At 41.8% G+C, this 20226-nt stretch overlaps 1 protein-coding gene across 1 annotated transcript in view; it reads left to right on the plus strand.

The window, feature by feature from the left end:
- The first annotated feature begins 1854 nt into the window (after nucleotides 1-1854).
- The window catches only part of SLC2A9 (solute carrier family 2 member 9), a 207451-nt gene continuing 189079 nt past the window's right edge, over nucleotides 1855-20226 (plus strand). The window contains exon 1 of the mRNA XM_073342503.1: nucleotides 1855-2017. The gene's annotated coding sequence lies outside the window, so the exon portion shown is untranslated. The remainder of the gene's footprint in view (nucleotides 2018-20226) is intronic.

The following is a 20226-nucleotide window of genomic DNA, read 5'->3' on the forward strand; positions in this document are numbered from 1 at the left end:
GCCCCTGAAGTTCTTTTCCACAACTTGCCACACCTCACCACCAGATGTCAGGGTGGAGCTCATCCTGACTCTGCTTACATCTGCATACATCAGTGAGTGGGATCTATGCACCTAACTCCTGGGTCTGCACCATGGCTGTGTTCAGAACACTAGTCAAGAGTATGGAAGCAATGAAGCCAGGACTGAATTACTCATAAAGAAACTATTTCAATAGCACCATCAGGCTGGAGTATTCTATGCAACACAAGTTTTCCTCAAAAGTTGCAGCAGGATACTAAGTGATAGACATTACATCATCAGCACAAACTCTCATTGGCTGATCAATGATCTTGAAGACCAACATAGTTGCATAGCACTTTCTGAAAGATGGATTTTGTACATTAAGCCATCTTTCCAGGTATCTCAGAGACATTTGGGATTGAGCGGAAAAAACCTCCACTGTGGAAATTAGAAACTATCAGTCTGTTGCATAGGTGCACCACATAACCTACTTTCATTACCCTTGTCCTCTTTTCCCCCTTTTGTTTATCCCACTCATTGCTGTGTCTTGTTCTCAAAAGGGAATATGAACTCCTCTGGGCCGGGACTCTGTCTGTTCATCTGTGTTTAGACAGCACATAACACAGTGGGATTCAGTCCTGACTGGGGCCTCTAGGCACTACTGCAATGCAAATAATGAATACTAAAAATAATGAGGAATAGGGAAATTAGATGTGTCACCTATATTAAGGTTACTGGCACTGCTATTAAAGTCTCTGGGATCTAAGCCAGAAGAGCTGGTGTTGTAGGCAATTTACTCGGACTATTAAGAAAGGCATTGATGGATCTACTAAAGTGTGTTCTATATCCCAGAGCCTACTTCAAAAAGTGTAGACAGTCCTTCTGGCTGAATAGTGCTGCCTCAGTGGGAGGTGCAGGGAACTTGGAAGTCTAGGATCGAGTTGTAATGAAGTTCCTACACAGGAGAAAAAAAATATTCAAAAAAACTTCTGAAAGCCAGACAGCGAAGAGAACCTATTTTATTAGAAAAACCCATGTGATTGGAATTATAAAAGTCAAGGTTTCTCAGATGCTATTTACTCTTGAAGACTTATTCTGCTCTTGTCCTTATGAGGTAGGAACAATCAGAAATTTAAAAAAATCTTAGAATATAAAAATTAAATGGGACTTTTTTCTAATATGAGATTACTGAGAGTTTAAAATCTTGTTCATTTAAATATGAATTGAAGTTACTATCATCTACTACATCTGCCCTGAGTCCTCCAGCCAATTTTTTGCGGTTGTATAGTTTGATTTCTTTCTTGCTGTGAGGCAGACCCACAAACAGGGAAATCTGACCAGGCCGGTAGTGTCAATGTAATAAAATAAACAGACTTTTTTCCTCTTATCCTATTCAGTTCCAGTAATCATTCTGCCCCTACACTTTCTCATGCAGTAATTGTAGCAGTGGTTTGTAACACCGTTTATTTTTATTTAGAAGGGGAGTAGTTAAATAATATTGCTTATGGAGTTTTTGAGTTCTTTTCAACCCCTTTCCTGCCGATTGATTTTATTTTCAGCTTCCAAATATTTAATGAAGTATCTCTGGGAAATGACAAATGGCTCTGTTCATTCACATTCTATTTCTGCTCATGTTCTAAAGACTTAGGGCTACATCCTGCTCTGCCCCGTGAACGAGTGTGAAGGCAGTAGCCAGGATAAGACTCCTCTTGGTGGGTTGACGTATGTGCTGTACTGCACATTTAGCCTGTAGGCAGGAGCAGAGGGACGCCCTACTTAGTGATTATAGTTAGCTGGCTCACTGGACACACCTCCTTGTCCATAGGTAATATACTGATTGGAATTTAGTTTGCAGTTTGAGTCTTTCCTAATGCTGTCTTGAATGTTTTCTGTTCTGCTGCTTGGTTGGGTGTGAGAAGACAGGAAGAGACTCCCCACTTTCTCATTTCTCCCCTTATGTGCCAGAGGATTCAACTCGAACCCTGCAGCTGCCTCTCTACTCATCAATCTAAAAAAGGTTTGTTTTGTTTAAAGAAATACTATGATCCAGAGAGTTGTCTGTTCTATATTTACCTCCTAAAGTAAATGTTCTGTTATCAGTGTGATCTGTGAAGAGTCAACAAATTCTTTCTTCCATGGACATAGGGACAAATTAAGGGCATCTCTCAAAGAGAAATCACATGCTCTCTTTCTAATTGTGTCTGAAAATAGAATATTTTTATATAATAGCCATGTGCTCCTTGTTTAGAAGGAAAAAAAAACCCATCCACGGTGGAAAATGAGCTGAACCTTCCTTCCAAGCCCAAGTTTCTGTGTGTCTTTATAGTGTCATTGTGTATTGACTAATAAATTAAGTTAAGCTGTAAAGGGAGGATGGGAAGGATAAGATGGTTTCTATGGGCATTCAAGGGTATTAAAAGCCCTTAAGATATGTGCTACCAGGTGGCAAAAACTGATGGTGCCTGGATGTCTCTTCACCTGCTGTAGACAAAGGCTCAGATCCAGTGCTTTAACGGGCACTAGATCTCACTCTAAATCCATGTCAGGCTTCTGAAGATTAATTCAGTGGTACAGGCTAAGTAGTAGAATTTCTTCCCACTAAGCTGGAAGACAAGCAAATAAAGTAGAAGTCATCTGGTTTGTTGGAGGGATACATAGCATGCAATAATAAAAGAGATCCCAGAACTAATCCCTGTAAGATCTGATTCTCTGCTGACATGAGTGCTACCGATGGTTCAGTTAACTGTGGATTAAAATGTTTTGGGAAAGAAAAATCAGGAGAAGTATCAATGTAAACTTCAGCTGGTTTTAAAGGGAATGCATCAAATAGTTTAGGCCCTACATTAAGATTTCATGTAAAAATTAAAGTCTCACTTCTTTACAAACATATCGAGGATTCTTCTGAATCTTTAAATGGAAAGGAAGACAAATAAACTATAACCACTACAGCCTCTCTATAGTGCATAAAAACAAATAGCTTAAATGATGCAAAGTAAGCTGGACTTCCATACATCATTTCTTTTAAATAATCTATGGCATTCATCTGTCTAGAATAAGAGTTTCTTCTAGAGATATAACTTCTGTTTTCAAAGTGTGGACTTCCTGGGGTTTAGCAATCCTTCTTTCTAGAGGTGGTATCTTAGGGCTTTACTATTTGTCTATGGTAATGCTAACTGCCACAATTAGATGTGGAATCAAGTACGCTGGCTGTGGAATCAAGTACGTTTCTAGTTTCGTTTTCATTGGATTCCCAGGTGGTTACTTGGAGACAGTTTGACTTGTTGCCCTTTTATTTCAGAACATTACATAGCAGTTTAATTCCAACGTTACTTCAGGGGCATTTCCACCGAATATATAAAACACAAAATCGCTAAGTTAAAAGAACATTAAGATTGCACAGTAGAGCAATCAAAAGTTAGGGAACCTCTGCCACTTGAGTTAATAGAATAATAAATAGCAGTAGCATCTTCATTGTGGACCAGAACTAGATGTGAATGAAACACTTTGCCAGTGGGGTTCATAGATATTTGCTGACAGCAGAGGAATGGCAAGACTCAAGAATCTTCGGTTCCATTGCAGGCTCTGGAGGGGAGTGTGGTTTAGTAGACAGACCTTCCAACTCTCCATCCAATTTCAGTGTACTTCCCTGCCCCTTCCCCAGTCAACTGGCTCCCAGTCTCCCACAACCACCCACAGCTTTGTGTCCCAGTCTTCTTGCCCAAACAGTCCTATTTTCCCCTGATTCTAAGTTCTAGTATTCTTGCCCAACCAGTCTCATTCAGTTTCTCTCCACTGCACCCTCCAGTTTCAGTCTCACCAGACTGTTTGTCCCAGTATACTCCTTTTCTCCTCCTGGGTTCAGATTTTGTCATCCTTGCATTTGAATCAGACAGCTTGCCCCTCCATGCTGCCTGGGTGCTGTGGGGGTGGGGGGAGGAGGATGGTGGGGAGGGTCATTGAGAGCACAGGAAAGACAAGCACCCTGCTCTAAGTTCCAGTGCCCCAGTCCCAACCTGGCCCAGCAACTATTACAGGTGAAGTCCTGCTATGCCCCCTTTAGTTCTGGGCTGGAGCACGTTCAGTTGCTTTGTTGGAATAGCACATGTGCAATCTGATCAACACTAGTAATTCTTTAGCCTCATTCTCAGACATGGCTGAGCTGTTTAGGGTGAAATTCAACAGTTTAAGGCAGACACCACCAAAAATTTTAGCCCCAGTGACCAGAGTTTGGCAAAGTTAACAGGGCCTTATAACAGTAAGTATTGTGAAACTTTTTATAGCCCTACCAGTCTCACCTATTAGAAACTACCAGAGGTCCTCCAATATAGAGCCAATGTGGAGTTGCCTATTGTATTTAGCTGTTGTGGTTAACATTTCACTGTTTCTCTATGCAAAAATGTATTCAATAACACCTTAGAATTTTAAAAGTTGCTTTTATTATAGTAATGCAAGTAGAAAAAGAGCACGCTATTTTTAAAAACCATTAAACTAGAACTGACCACGGGATGAGAATTCCATCTCATGGCAACTTCTGAGGTTTGAGAAGTTGCACTGGCACAAAAGCAAAACCCTTTGAACACTTTAAAAAAATATTTGAATTGTGTCAGGGAAGGAGAGTGGGGTGGTGTGTGTGTCACTCCATAGTCTGAGGGTTACAGTACTGGGATGAGACCCACACCCCAGGCCAATACCCTAATCATCTAGCTATTTTGTTTTTTCCTCTGTCCCAGACCCAAAAACGTTCCTAACAAAAGTTTAGTGGAAAGAAATATGTCTCCACAAAATGTTTTGTCTTTGATCAAACAGCATATTTTGGCAAAAATATTCCAACCAGTTCTATGTTAAATCACTGAAAATAGTAGTAGTATTAGTATTGTTCTTCCCAGTGTCAGTTTCTCTTCCCTCTGTTATTCTGAAAACAATCCCACACATGAGATGGGAGCTGTATGTCATCTTCCCCAGCCTTAGGTGATTTCCAGCATCTGGTACATACTTCTTACTTCTGCTACCAGACTTACCTCCCTACTAACCATCTGATGTAACTCACCTCTCCGTTGCTGGTTCCCACTTCAGACTAGTTGGGAACTATCATACGGGTTAGGAAAATCACGTTGGGAGAGCAACTCAAGGAAAAAACGTCTTTGCCCATAGGGTGAGGTAGAATAATTCCACCAAGACACCGTTGGTGATCTACCCTACTTTAATGGCAAAAATCCTTTCCTTTTCCCTGGCACAGTGCCCTTTCACTAATCCTGGAGTTACACTAGGGTGTAACTATGTGGTTTTTGGCTAGTACCAAATTTAGACTGGGAAGATGTTGTTCTATTTGGTCATAATGATAATCAGTAGGAATCAAAAATACTGGAGATCTGTTTAACCAGGGAGTTTTCAAAACATCTTATAAAATTGCAAGACTATATCCAACTGCACCATGCAGACAGAGGGAGTAATCTGCCAGTGAGAAAAACAATGTCTATGGGTAAAATAGCATTTTACCATTATTAGTTGTTTTCTTAATATCCAAGATAAGAAAGGTTCTTTTTGTGGTCTCTATAGTTAAAAGTATAGTCAGCACAGCTAGGCCTTATTAAATGACCTTAAGAGGAGTGGAGAAAATATTTTCAGGAACACACTGAGAATGGTAAATTGAGAGAGGATACTGTTGACTTTTCAGTGCATTGCTAAAAAAGATAAATAAATAAATAAGCCCCCCAAGGATTCAATTTCTATCATTTGAAGTTATTCCAATCTTTTAAACTCCAAACTGTTTTAAAAAGGACTGTTAATTGTGACTCTTACTGGAACTCTTGTGCAAATGAAGAGGACATTATTACACGTGTTATGATCTTGCCAGAAGTTCAGAATGTTTGGCAGCATGTGGAAGAGGACTGGTATCAGTTCTGTATTCAGACATAAAACTTGTTGAAACAGATTTCACACTGCAAATGGAAAAGCCTTGCATCAGTGCTTGTGGGACAAATGCCTCATTAAATGTTTCATCTGTTTAATTATCTGTATTTCAAAACACTTTTCACAAATAAACCTTTTTATGAGATAATATGCATCAGATGTGGGAGAGAGGACAGATCTGAAGACTAAGGAAATATAGTTGTGATCTTTCCTTAATGTAGTCATGTAAGAAAGATATCAGTTTGTGTGTTTATGGAGTGTTCTTTGAGTTCTAATACTCTAATCCCTGATCTGGGCTGTGTGCAGTCTCAAGAAGCTGTAATTTTCTTCCTTATGTGTTCTGTTCACCACTTTATTTTATATCCCACACACAAACAAAAGAGAGCTAGGAAATAAATTTGATCGTATATCCCTGCTCCGATAAATACTTAATCCTTTATACAAAGAGAAACAGCACCATCTGAGAGTGAAAGAGGCCTACCACAAGAGCCAGTAGCCTCTGATGTGGGAGGCCCAGGTTCGACACCCTACTCTGAATTGAGGAGCGCTGATGCAGAATGCGGGGTGGGGACTTACAAATTGTGAAAGCTTTCATGGGACAACGAAAACCATTTGCTGATCAGTTCTATTGCAACCTCAACACCTTGCACTCCATGTGCAAGGCATAGTTCTTTGACCTTGCCTTTGCTGAGAAAGAAAAGATCACTGTAGTCAGACAACCAAAAAAACCAAAACACTACTGTGCACACACTATTTTTAACTGGGGAGAGGATGAGAAAAAATGAACCACACATGTGACATATTAGTCAAATCCCCATATGCTCTACTGGAAGGTGTTCAGATATTCTATTGATGGGAGAAGTATAAAAACCTGTACAGGTCAGCACATAGTATTTATATTTGTTTTGTAGGCTTAATATCAGTTTATCTGTAGCTGGGATATGCCAAATCTTATGGCTTCAACCACCATCCATCAGCAGCAGAGATATGTTCTGTGTTTTCATTATTAAATTTTGAAGCAGAAATTGTGTTATATGTTCCTATGTATACTGGGATAACACTGTACAGTAGAACCTCAGCGTTACGAACACCAGAGTTATAAACTGACTGGTCAACCACACACCTTATTTGGAACTGGGAGTAGGCAACCAGACAGCAGCAGACAAAAAAACAAAACAAAACAAAAAAACAACCAACAAAGAAAACAGTACTGTGTTAAATGTAAACTACTAAGAAAAATAAAGGGAAAGTTTAAAAAACTGATAAGGTAAGGAAACTGTTTCTGTGTTTGTTTCATTTAAATTAAGATTATTAAAAGCAGCATTTTTCTTCTGCACAGTAAAGTTAGAAAGCTGTATTAAGTCAGTGTTCAGCTGTAAACTTTTGAAAGAACCATAATGTCCTGTTCAGAGTTATGAACATTTCAGGGTTACGAACAACCTCCCATCCTGAGGTGTTCATAACTCTGAGGTTCTACTGTACAATCTAAATTTCCCAATAACCCCCAGAATTTACCCATGTTACTGTAATTGACCTTCAGCCTATTGTTGTATGATACTTTCACCAGCTTTATGATGTAATCTTGTTTTTTTTTTTTAAACTAACTGAAGTATTTCTGTGTGAATTTTCTTCTTAAGACTAAGGCCCTGAATCAGCCAAGCATTTAAACAAATGCTTAACATTTGACTTAAGCATGTGCAAATGTTAAGCATATACTAAAGTTCTTTATTAAATCAGAGCCTTAAAGCTGATTCCTGCATGTCCTTGAACATCTCCTGATATGCTGAGCATCCTCAACTTTCACTGAAGCCAGTGGAAGATGAGGGCACTTAGACCAATGCAGATTTAGGCTCTATTAGCATTGCCTTCAATCAGACAGTGGCCAACGTGCCTCAATCATTATAATTCATGAGTCTGAGGTCTATCTTTAACCAATTACTTGCTATTTCAAAGTATGCAATACTTTCATGATATGGACAATCAGGACTGATTAACCTATGAGACTTTGAGTCCATTATCTCTCCAGATTAGAGGCTACTCAGTTAATCTGTTTCCCACCCAAACCCTAGAGATTGTTTTGCCTTTTCTTTCAAGATGCTGGCATCTTAGTACTCTCAGGTACAACTAGTTCTCTGCCCCTTCCCTTGAACTAAGTGAAAAATGAATTAAAGTTGCATTCTTCACAGTGACATGAGATTTACAATTAGATATAATCAAGTTATGGTCATGTGCAATGGGTGAAGTCTCCAATAAAGCTTGTAACAAGATAAACAGACTGGTGCAGTTTGTCATATAGCTAGAACAGAGATGCCTTTTAACAGAAAAATCCTGTCATAATGGCTGCATTGTGTCAGTTACATGTTAAAGAACGTCAAAATTTTGCTGATTTTAATTCATTGTAATATATCATTATACTTCCATTATAGTATATCAGTGGTTTCATCGTTTTGGCTTATTAACTTATACTACTAAATCACTGCAGATTTTCAGGCTTTAAATAAATCAGATATTATGGTCAATTGCGTGAGTGGGCACAGAATTAAATGCAGATATTCTGGTTATATTTTACACCTGTGCTGGGGATGCATTGAAACAGCAGCAGCCTCCAGTGTGCCTATCAAGGAGAAGGAAATTTGGGGGGTCTCATATCCCCCCCTCAACAAAAAGTGACTGATAATTCTCCAACTTCTTGTTAACTCAGACAATCCAGCCCCAAGCTCCATCCCAACCTGGTGGCACATGGGGGACTGGGCATCCCAACTGTATTGTCCCCTCTCATGGGTCTTGCTTTGAACGCTTGCTAAATTGATTGATGATAGTTCAGGCAGGAGGGATGCCTGCAAGCTCTGCAACAGGCTAGGGAGCCACAGGACGGAAAGCAGGAGGAAGTTGCTAGTGTATGTTGTCTACACACATATCAGGTTTCAGGAGGTGGAAGGCGTGGGGTAGTCATGTGCCCCCACAGAACCTTTCAATTGTGTCCCCTCACTATCCACCTGTGTCGCCTCTGCATAAAGACAAGCATTAACATTTTGTAGGGTGCATCAAAGAGTTTTATGGGACTACGAAAGCTCATGCTCAAATAAATTGGTTAGACTCTAAGGTGCCACAAGTACTCCTTTTCTTTTTGCGAATACAGACTAACACGGCTGTTACTCTGAAACCTATCTCAAAGGTGTCTGTCATAAATATAAAGGGAAGAGTAAACACCTTTAAAATCCCTCCTGGTCAGAGGAAAAACCCTTTCACCTGCAAAGGGTTAAGAAGCTAGGATAACCTTGCTGGCATCTGACCAAAATGACCAATGAGGAGACAAGATACTTTCAAAAGCTGGAGGTGGGGGGGAGAAACAAAGGCTCTCTTTCTGGCTGTGTGATGCTTTTGCCGGGGACAGAACAGGAATGGAGTCTTAGAACTTAGTAAGTAATCTAGCTAGAGATGCGTTAGATTCCGTTTTCTTTAAATGGCTGAGAAAATAAGCTGTGCTGAATGGAATGTATATTCCTGTTTTTGTGTGTTTTTGTAACTTAAGGTTTTGCCTAGAGGGATTCTCTATGTTTTGAATCTAATTACCATGTAAGGTATTTACCATCCTGATTTTACAGAGGTGATTCTTTTTTACTTTTTCTTCTATTAAAATTTTCTTTTAAGAATCTGGATTGCTTTTTCATTGTTCTTAAGATCCAAGGGTTTGGGTATGTGTTTACCTACGCAAATTGGTGAAGATTTTTATCAAACCTTCCCCAGGAAAGGGGGTGTAAGATTTGGGAGGATTTTTGGAGGGAAAGATGTTCCCAAACGGGCTCTTTCCCGGTTATATATCTGTTAGACGTTTGGTGGTGGCAGCGATAAAGTACAAGGACAAAAGGTAAAATAGTTTGTACCTTGGGGAAGTTTTAACCTAAGCTGGTAAAAATAAGCTTAGGAGGTGTTCATGCAGGTCCCCACATCTGTACCCTAGAGTTCACAGTGGGGAAGGAACCTTGACAGTGCCATACAACTCTTTAGAAAGCATGTCATTTTGACTGTACACTCTACCACGATGTAGATATTCTCAAAGGCCTTTAACATTGGGAGAAACAGATTTTTTCCCCTTAAACAATTTGGCTAGGTTTGTGTGACATATGTGGCTTGTAAATGCCAGATAGAAAGAATGTCAGTCTCTAGAGTGGTCATTCTCCCCAGCAGAGTCAGCTTCCTCTCCTCTCCAACGTTAGGGGGTCAAGCAGTGCTCTCCATGCCTCTTCCGTCCTTAGCACCTTTGCTGAGACTAATTCTTTCAAGCAGACAAACATAAACATTGTTCACAAGTTTTCCAAGACTGAAGATTTGCTTTGGATGCCAAATGATTCCCCCCCCCCCCCGCCCCTGGTCTTATCAGTCAGATGTATTGTTAGTCCTCATTCCCCTACCCCCACCTATGCTCAGCCAGAGGCTCCCATTAAAGCTAAGATGCAGCCAACGTAGTAGGCAACTGGGAATACTTGGTTATCTGGACAAAGAGGAGATGGGAGGCAGTTTGTGTGGTGGTAGGGGAGAGGAGAAAGTAAGATATTCCTTCCCCTCCCAAACAGCCAACTTCCAAAGGATGGTTTTTCAAATAAATGGGGGATCTGGGGCTGTCAGAGGGTCTTATGTGGATCTAGAAGGTCTGTAAAAAAAAGTTTCTGCTTTTATAGTCTTAAATAAGAATGCACACCTGAAACTGCCTGGCAGCTGAGTGGGGAAGGGCAGGTGGCTTATTAGGAAACCTGTCTCCAGCAAAAATCTTCATGTTTTCGTGGGACCAAATGCACCCTTGTAGTCACACTAGACATCATTGTAATAATCTTTGTACAAAATATTCCTTGTGAGGTATCATTTGAAAAACAACTTGCTGGTCAATATCAAGATGTATGTAGCAACGTTATGTGTAAAGTTATTAAATGTCCCCGTATGGTATTAGCACATGTCCCCTCCCCCCCCCCCCAAAAAAAAAATCACAAGCCCTCCCTAGGGAAAAGTTGTTGAACAGGTCTATCCTAAACAAAGGACTGTGGCTGTACATTTCAATTTACATGTAAATTGTAAACAGGGTCCTCAGACACAGGGCCGTCCTTACCAATACGCAAAGCACGCAGCTGCACAGGGCACCAGGAAATTTTGCATACTGCTCTGGCCCCTGCTCCCGCTCTTCCCCAGGCCCCCGCCCCTGCTCTGCCCTGCCCCTTCCCTGCCCCAGCCCCGCCCTCACTCCCCTGAAGATTGCACACAGGCCCAACCTTGCACTCACTGCGTGATAAGTGGAGCAACCTGGCCCCAGCCTGCTCCGCTTCCTGGCTCCCAGCTGCGCCACCGGCAAGTGCTGGGGGATAGTTCCCCCCTCCCCCCAAGCCTGGCAGCCAGCGGAGCAGAGCAGCCTGGGGCTCCAGGCCTCCGCAGGCAGGAGAAAGGGGAGCTGGCCCCAGGCCTCTGTGGGGGTGCTGTGTGGGGCCTCAGGACTCTGGGGGGGGCTGGCCCCAGGCCTCTGTTGGGAACAGGGGGGCCTGGACACTTCCTGAGGGAAGTGGAAAGACCCAGCCCCAGGCTGCTCTGCTCCCCTGGCTTTCAGGCTTGGGGGGAGGGGGGAACCGCCCCTCAGCACTCGCCAGTGACGCAGCTGGGAGTCAGGGGAGGGGAGCAGGCTGGGGCTGGGTCACTCCACTTCCTGCAGGAAGTGGCCAGCCCCCCACCCATGGAGGCCTGGGATGGGGCCCCACACAGCACCCCCGCTCCCGGAGGCCTGGGGCCCCACACAGCCCCTCCGCAGTGGGGCTGCATAGGGCACCAAAATAGCTAGGGACGGCCCTGCTCAGATAGCAAGAGGGCGAAGACAGAGAAGGAAAATCTGCATTTCAGCAAACAGACGTGAGAAGAAACAGCATGTAACCTCTTTCACCACCAGACACCATGTCACCGTCTTTACTATGTACTGCAGTAACCCTATGGAAAATGCATTTCAAAGGGTGACTGAACTATAAAAGGGAAGGGCAAGAACACCCCAAGTGAACACCTCGACCCATCTCTTTTTCCTTTACTTAAGACAAAAACAACAAAAACAAACAGCCTTTGGACATTGGAAACAAATCCTGACCTGAAACTTGGTCAACAATGTAGCTGGGAACTGTTGGTAAGAATTTCACCTTGAACCAAATCTAGTTTATTAAATTTATGAAGCATTTTATCTTTTTCCTCTTGTAACCATTTACAACTAACTACAAAGAGATTTTAAGTGAGTACAAGTAGAAGCCATTAAACAAAATTATTTTATTCTTTAATTAAAACTAGTCCAGGGTTGTGAATTGTTTGGGTAACTCTATTTAAAAGTAGCAGAGTGTTGTATATTGATCCCCTTAAAGGGGCAACAGGTCTAACATATCTGGACCATCCAGAAGAGGACTGGACAGTGCAGGACGCATGTTTTGAGGGAAAATGTGGGACTGGAAGTGTGTTGGGTCACCCTGCAAGTGGTAACCAAGGTGGTAGAAGCCAGAGTGACTGATGTGTGACTGGCAGGCAACAGTTATACATGGACCCTCCTGGTGTTACCTGCATGCTAGAAGGCTGTTTGTGAGTAGCCCAGGTGTGAGCTAGAGCAGCCAAGCATTGTCAGGCACCCGAGTTTGCAGAGAGTCTCTCACTGGTCTGGACAGCACCCTAGAATGCCATAGCTGGTGACTGCAAAATAAGCACCAAACAGCTGTACAAGAGGCACTCTTGTGTACTGGCGAGGTGTCCTGCACTGCTGCTTGCACTGAACACCCTCTTCTATGTTCCTCTTGTTGTTTAATATTTGTACTAGCAGACTGCCTCGAAGCCCCAGTCATGGACCAAGCCCCCACTGCAAACCAAACCTGGGACATCTTTGAATACAGACTTTTTAACAATATGCTAAGCATCTAGGTGTGAATGTAATGGAAACTAAATACAAGTGACGCTACAATGGGGCCCTGATCCCTGACTGAGGTCTCTAGGTGCTACTCTAATACAAATAGTAACTAGCTTTATGGAGCCATTTCATCTTGGTGGGTTGGCCCTGAACTGGTGAACATGATCTTTCTAGGTAATGATCATCTCCATCTCATGATCATGTCCTTTACAGCTTCAGGATGTGGTCATGTCAGGGTGACACTGACATTTAAAGAGCAGTAGGACCAGTGCACCTGTGACTCATCTGGCCAAAGAATTGGGCTTAAAAGAGGGCACCTGGGCCCTAGAGGAGGTGGGACTCAGTGCAGGAGAGACTTCATGAGTTGGGGAAAACGTATGAGGTGAGAGCTGCCAGAGCCAGGAGATTGACAGCGGTTCCTGAGAGAAGGCTGAAGTCTGACAGCAGCAAGAAGAGTTTGCTGGCCGCCATCCCCAAGTCAGAGGGCCAGGGCCAGAGAGCTGAAGGCCAGGGAACAGCAGAGGGAGGTGTGTGCTGGCTCTAAGCTGGAGAGCTCGTGCATAGGGCTGGAGAGGGCTGAAGGCAGGGGAGCAGTGAAGGGAAGAAGCTGATGTCTCTACACTGGAGAGCTGGACCCAGGTTGTGATAGGACTTAGGGGCATGAAAGATGCTGATGTCGGTGCCTGCTGGGAAAAGTGGGGTTTTAAGAACTACAAGTGGGAAATGGGCTATGTTTCGGACTCCTGTTACACTCAGTGATTTCTGCCTCTTGGCATTGTTCAAAGATAAACTTTCTATTCATCACACCCATGTGTGAACATATTATCTACTCATTCCTTGATTTCAAGGGAATTTACTTCTCCTTTTTGACATTCCTCTTTCATGTTGTTTTTGGCTAAAAATGAAGAAGCGTCCTGTTGCACAATCACATCTGGGATTTACATGGACAGAAATTAAGTGTCAGCTAGCCTCTGTTCAAAAGGGTAAGAATCATGTAAAGCTATCATCAGAGTTGTCAATACATTTGTCTCGCAGTAGTACCCCCAGCAGAGTGAGTCCCGGAAAATTCAGTTCCCTTTGCAGTGGCTAGTGTGGCAAAGCAGCTCTCTCATTCCTGACGATACCTGCCTGCTTAGTTAGTAAATGGGAGTTAGGATGGCACTGTCAGATTTATTTAGGACCTGAACCACCACCTGAACTTGGGTTTGCAGAGCAGAAAACGGGCAAACATATTAATCTAGTGAATTATTTATCTACCTTCTAAACTTGTTGTTTCGGAAGCATATATGGGGCACCAGACTAAGCTGGGAGACTTGGGCTCTGTTCTTGGTATTGCCATGGACTTACTGTATGGCCTTGAACATGTCTCTGAACCTCAGTTTCCCCATCAGTAAAATAGGGATATTATTGAGAACTCCCCTTTCGAAAGCGCTTTGAGATCTATTGAACAAAAGTGTCAGATAAGGCCCTTATTGTGCAACTGGCCCTTTGCAGGTAGTTCTCTGGGGAATCCCATTGCAATCAGCAGGAATCTACATGGAGCTACTGCAAGATTGAAGTCTGAGTGTTTTTCCTTGTCATTAACACTGTATTGATAGTGCTTAAGAGACTTCAGAATATTTTGTAAGACTAATTAGACTGTCTGAAAGATATTAAGAAAAGTAAACTTTAGTCGACTGGCTAATTATAGACAGGAGGCTAATAACTTTTACAAGCAGTTGTTTCACTGAGTCACTCTTGAATGAGGCACAGGGCTCTCCATTCAAAAGATCAGCATTTGCTAATGGAAACCACAGTTATTTCCTGTTCTACATATAAGCTACTAGGTTAAATACTACTGTGCAGTAATTGGTGTTGAATATGGACTTACAAAGGAAGCCACCGACTCACCTGTGTTTTGGAAATGGGTTGTGCTATGAAGAATAAAAAGTCATCAGGAAGTTAGAAGTTGCCGCACTTAAGGCACTATGCAATCTTACTTCCTGTTTCTTACTGAAAACTGGAATTAGATGGGTCCCAGCAGCAGTTGTGTGGCTAATTAGATGCTATAATGCAGGCAGTAAGTAGTTCACCAGAATTCATATTAGCTACACATAATTGGTTACGCTAAACCCAACCTCATTCCTCCATGAAAATAACAGTTGGTACCTCTAGTGGAAGGCATGGCTGAACACATCCTCACCTAGTCAAGGAGCTGACTGAACCATTAGCAATTATCTTCAAAAACTCATGGAAGACAGGAGAGATTCCAGAGGACTAGCAGAGGGCAAATATAGGGCCAATCTGTAAAAAGACAAAGTCCTGGGGTGCACTCACCACAAGTGGCACATCCTCCTAGTCACTCTGGTCACTTCTGGGTGCTGCACCCTTCTCTGGCAGTCTCTCCGCCCATCATCTTCTCTCACCCTGTGGCCTCTCTCACTCCAGGAGCTGCAGCTTCCTGTTCATGACTTGGCCCTCCAACCAAGTCACTATAGTCCTCTCCTTCTGAGGTATACTGTCCAAAGGAACTCCAGGCAGATGGGAGATCCACATCTTTGAAGACTCATTGTCTTTTTCTAATGGCCCATTAAGGCTGATTGCTTAATGTCTGGTGGGCATTTCCCAAGTATACATACAGATGTAATTGTTACATAGTCAATATTCCTAACTTTATATACAGAAATGATACATGCATACAAAGTGTATAATCACATTCAGTAAATTATAATCTTTCCCATGATACCTTACATGAACCATCTTGCATAAAATATAAAAAATACAGTGTGAAGTTATAAGATTCCTCTCTATGGGGGTGTTAACACATGTTCCAAACCCCACAACTCTACCCAAACAGAAGCTGGCACATATATCTGTCCTAAACAAAGGAACATGTGCTCTGCTTAGTTTGCATTTAAGCATTAAACAGAGTCAGCAATCAGGAGGGGTAGACAAAAGAAGTTCAAACAGGTGAAAAAACCAGCAGGCTCTTTGGCTGCTGCTTCCCAGCTGGAAATGTTTTTCAGGAGGAGAACTGAAAATATAAAAAGGAGGGACAACAACCCCAAGGCACCCATCTCTCTCTCCTTGCCTATCATATTCACTTCACCAGAAGAGACAAAGGCTGGTAAGAGCCAAGGTGTGTCTGGCTAACTACAGCAGACAGACACAGAGCTGGGAGTGACTTACATGCTGGAGGCTGTTTGTGAGTAGTCCAGGTTGGAAACTGCAGCAGCAAAGCATTATAAAGGGCATCCTAGGTTACAGGGTGGGGGTGACACAGCTACTCACTAGTCTGGATTGTATGGTATGTCACAGAAAAAAGCTCACCTACTACATTTTGAGCCTTACAGCTCTGAGCTTAATTGAATGGTTTTATATAACCCTTCAGACTTGCTTGAGCCAATCCTGCCAGCAAAAATTTACTGGTGGAATATGGCAGGACTGCTGCAGGGACATATTGACTTCAGGCCAATAAGGTTGGGTAATATCATCCAATGGCCCATCCTAGCAACATTATTTTTCTATTCTGAGAGTTAGTGCCAATCCCTATAGTATTCAAGAGCTGAATTCATCTGGAACAGGCTAATTACATTGACACTCGGCTAATTATTTGTGGTTCTTTACTACTTCTGTTGCTTCTGATGAATAGAGAAAGATAACTACAAGATACTGCTGCTCCCCTGTCTCTTGCTGGGGCCATAGATGAGGAACTCAAATTGGGTCCCAGGAAGTGGGCGGGCGCAAGCTGAGGGGTCAAATCCAGGAAGTAATTGGGAAATTAGAAGTATAGGAAATGATAACAAGATGTGTGAAATATTTGGAACATCTTTTTTTAAAAAAAAATCTAACTGCATTTCTGGGAAAACAATAATTAACAGATTTTAACTTTAATACTCTTTGAGGTGCAAAAATATGCACTTTATTCATTAGCCTGTACTGTAGAAATCTAAGGAAGTCTTGTATCTTTCCTTTCACTCAATCAAAATCCACTAAGAATGACTAATCATTCAGTGTAAAAGCTTTAAGCTGAAACTAAAGTCTGTATTTTTAGTTCATTCAAAATTTCAGGGAAATCAACCTTAATTCACTCTGGATTCTGCTTCTTCCAGAACTGAGAAGAACAAATATTTGTACTGCATGCTTAACTTTACATTCACCCATAAATAAAGCAGTATATAAATATAAAAGTAAACCATTTTAAAAGTAAACAATTGCCAACCATTACCACATGCATCTCCTACTCTAAATGCAGGGAAGTATTTTGCTCATCTCCGATACCAGAGATTGATGGCCAATACTGAGTTCTAAATGTGAACAACGAATAGTGTTAACACTTGGCATTGGATTCTTCCATTGGCTTTCGCTCTGTATAATAGAGGGCCAAATTCTACTCTCAAAATTCCCTGCTCCTCCACAGACTTCCCATGTGACCTTTGGTAAGTCTGAGCCTCTGTGCCTTGTTCCTCTTTTATAAAATGGGAATAATGAGACTTCCCTTCCCCAGAGAGGTGTAGGAAAGATTAATATATTAAAGACTGTGAATTGGAGATCTATTGATAAAAAGCTCTATTAGAGCGAGGTATTTTTAAGTTATTTACACTGGAGACTCAATTGGGTTGCTCAGATATAACAGAAAATGTAATTTGCCCCAGGTGTCTTTCCTTCCTTCCTTGCTATTCTGGACTCCTGGGGGTCCTTTTTTAATTCTACACTGCTACTGGATGCTCAAATAATTACAGCTGCAAAAAACAAAACCCAAAACATCCTGCTTTTCCCTCTGTAATTGGCTATAGGATGCAGCCCCATTCTATCAAATGAAAACCTGGCCACAATGATCTATGCCTTCATGTTCTGGGTTACAGCAATTTGCTATGCCTATGTAGCAGTTCACAGACCTTTTTAGAAGCTTCAGTTAGTTCAGAATACAGCCTGAATTCTCAACATCATCAGCTTCAAGAACATCACTCCAATAGTCTACTCTGCACAGTGGCTCCCCATAGATTAGCAGGTCAAGTTGTAAGTCTTAGTCAGAGGCCCAAGCCCTTCCACTGGACTGCACTTGCACCAAAGTATCCCCCATTACTGTCTTCCACAGTTGCTGTATTCCTGGGGATTTCTGAAGCTGTCGATCTCAGGAACAAAGCTTGTGAAAGTGGGAGAGATCGAACCTTCTCAGTAAAAGGACCAAGGCTTTGGACCTCATTGCTGCCAGCAATCAGAATAACCACCGTCTCATGACTTTCAGAGCAAAGGGCAAAACACACTACTTCAGCAGATCCAACTAAAAACACCAAAGCAAAAAAGAGGAGAGGGACCAGGAGAGAAGACCAGAAGGAAGAGAGGAGAGGACTAGTTGGCCAGGGGAGGAAGAAGAAAGAATTTTAAAAATTAAGGTTAAAAAAAACAAGACAGCAACCAAAGACCCATAATCTTCAGTACCTCATAAGATGTAGAGAGGGAAAAAATTAAATTAGACCATTCATCTGTTTTTTTTTAATTAACTATTTTTGTAAGGCGCTAGGTTGCTTACTCTGGTGATAAACATTGGATAAAAACCTGGATAGGTAAACTACAACTGCCCTTCCCTGTGCAAAAAGACTGAGGAAGATGGAAATACGGATATGTTAACGTAGCAGAAATAGCTTTGCAGGAGTATCTAAACAAATTAATTACTGAAATGAAGACATTTATAAGGTTAGAGGTGGCCAAATCTGTGTCAGTTTTTTTTCAATGAAGTGCGAATTCTTATTTTGCCTTTAATAGAAAACATTCACTTCAGCTTTAGATATATAATCTCCCCATTTATGCAAGAGGCTGCTAAGTCATATCAAAATCGATTTTGGCTTTTTCTCTCCCCTACCTACCCACTTCCACCCCAGGGAAAGAAAAGAGTGGATAAAACACATACACCCCCCCCCTTCCCAAAATGAAATATTTTCATTTCTCAAAAAACAAAACCAAATTAATATTATTGGGGGGAGGAGGTGTATGTGAATCAGAACATTCCATGAAAACTTCTCACTTCATTCAGAATTCCTGAAAATGTTCATGGAAAGATCTTACTATTTTCTGCAATCAACTCATGTATTATACATACCTACTCCCCATTATACCATATAAAATGAAAGCACAGAGGTCTGGCACAAGCTAGAGATGCATGAAATTGCTAGTTCAGTGAATGTTATGTGTGTACTTTTATGTATAGTTCATAAATCCATAGGTTTAACCCAGCAGGGACCATTAGATCAACTAATCTGAGTTTTTATATACCCTAGAATTCCACTCAGCTATCTTTGTTCTGAGCCCAGTAACACATTTGATTAAAGCCTATCTTCCAGCAAGGTATCCAGTCTTGATAAGAAAACAGAGAGATGGAATAGAGAGGAAGTCTGTATAAACATTTCTAAAAGCAATGAAATGTAATATAAATGGTTTATTGATTTGAAAAATCAATCTTTGAGATCCTGTAAGAAACTGCTGCATGTTTATGATCTGTCCTTTATAATAGAGATCTCTTATCCAAACTTAAGGCTATATCGGCCATTTAAAAAATATTTAACATTGTGTCCATAGCATCATGCTGAATGGAGAGAAGAAAGCCACTGTCCCTGCCCTGGGAAGCTTGTTATCTAATGGACTCAACTCTCAAAGTGCTGAATGCACTGCCCCCAGTTCAGCCAAGATCTTGTGCTTTGCTGAATTGGGGTAGTGCACTCATTACCTTATGGGAGCCATTTCCTAGGGTTCTTCTCCTGCAAACTTTGTATTACCAGCTGTGGTCCCTTCTACCAAGAATTGCTTCAGTGTGACTCCTGGTAGAAAGAACTACGTGTGGGATCTCTACAGGATCATGCCCCTAAGTCAGAGTCAACGTGACGCAAAGAAAGACAAAAGCAGACGGGCAGGGAAACTTCAGACAAAATAAAGAGATTTCTGGTTTCACATGCGATGCTGTGCTGGCTCCTTTATTGTGTTTTTACATTTAGATTTAGTAGGGTGAGGGATTGAGTCATAAACTCTTTAAGTAATTTATATTACTATGAAAAACAACATAGTAATCTCTGGTCCGGTGACAGCAGCCTTCAGCCGGATGTAAAAAAAAAAAAATCTTTAAAACTTTAAAAAAAAATCAGAATTGAATAGGCTCATTTTCACCACTCATGCAGCAAAAGAGCCAGATGCTGGCTGTAACTGGCTAGCTGAGAATTCCCACAGTGGAGGGGGAACTGTGAGCTGGTATACAGTTCCATGGCATACAGTTTCTAAAGGGAGTAAGTTAAAGTAGGTTTACACTGCAGTTAGACACCCACAGCTGGCCAATTCCAGCTGGCTCAGGCTAAGGGGCTGTTTAATTGTGGTGTAGACATGCCTCAGCTCTAGAACCCTGTGAGGTGGGATTGCAATTAAACAGCCCCGTGAGCCTGAGT

Source organism: Lepidochelys kempii, chromosome 4, assembly GCF_965140285.1.
Source record: "Lepidochelys kempii isolate rLepKem1 chromosome 4, rLepKem1.hap1, whole genome shotgun sequence".
NCBI classification, from domain to species: domain Eukaryota; kingdom Metazoa; phylum Chordata; order Testudines; family Cheloniidae; genus Lepidochelys; species Lepidochelys kempii.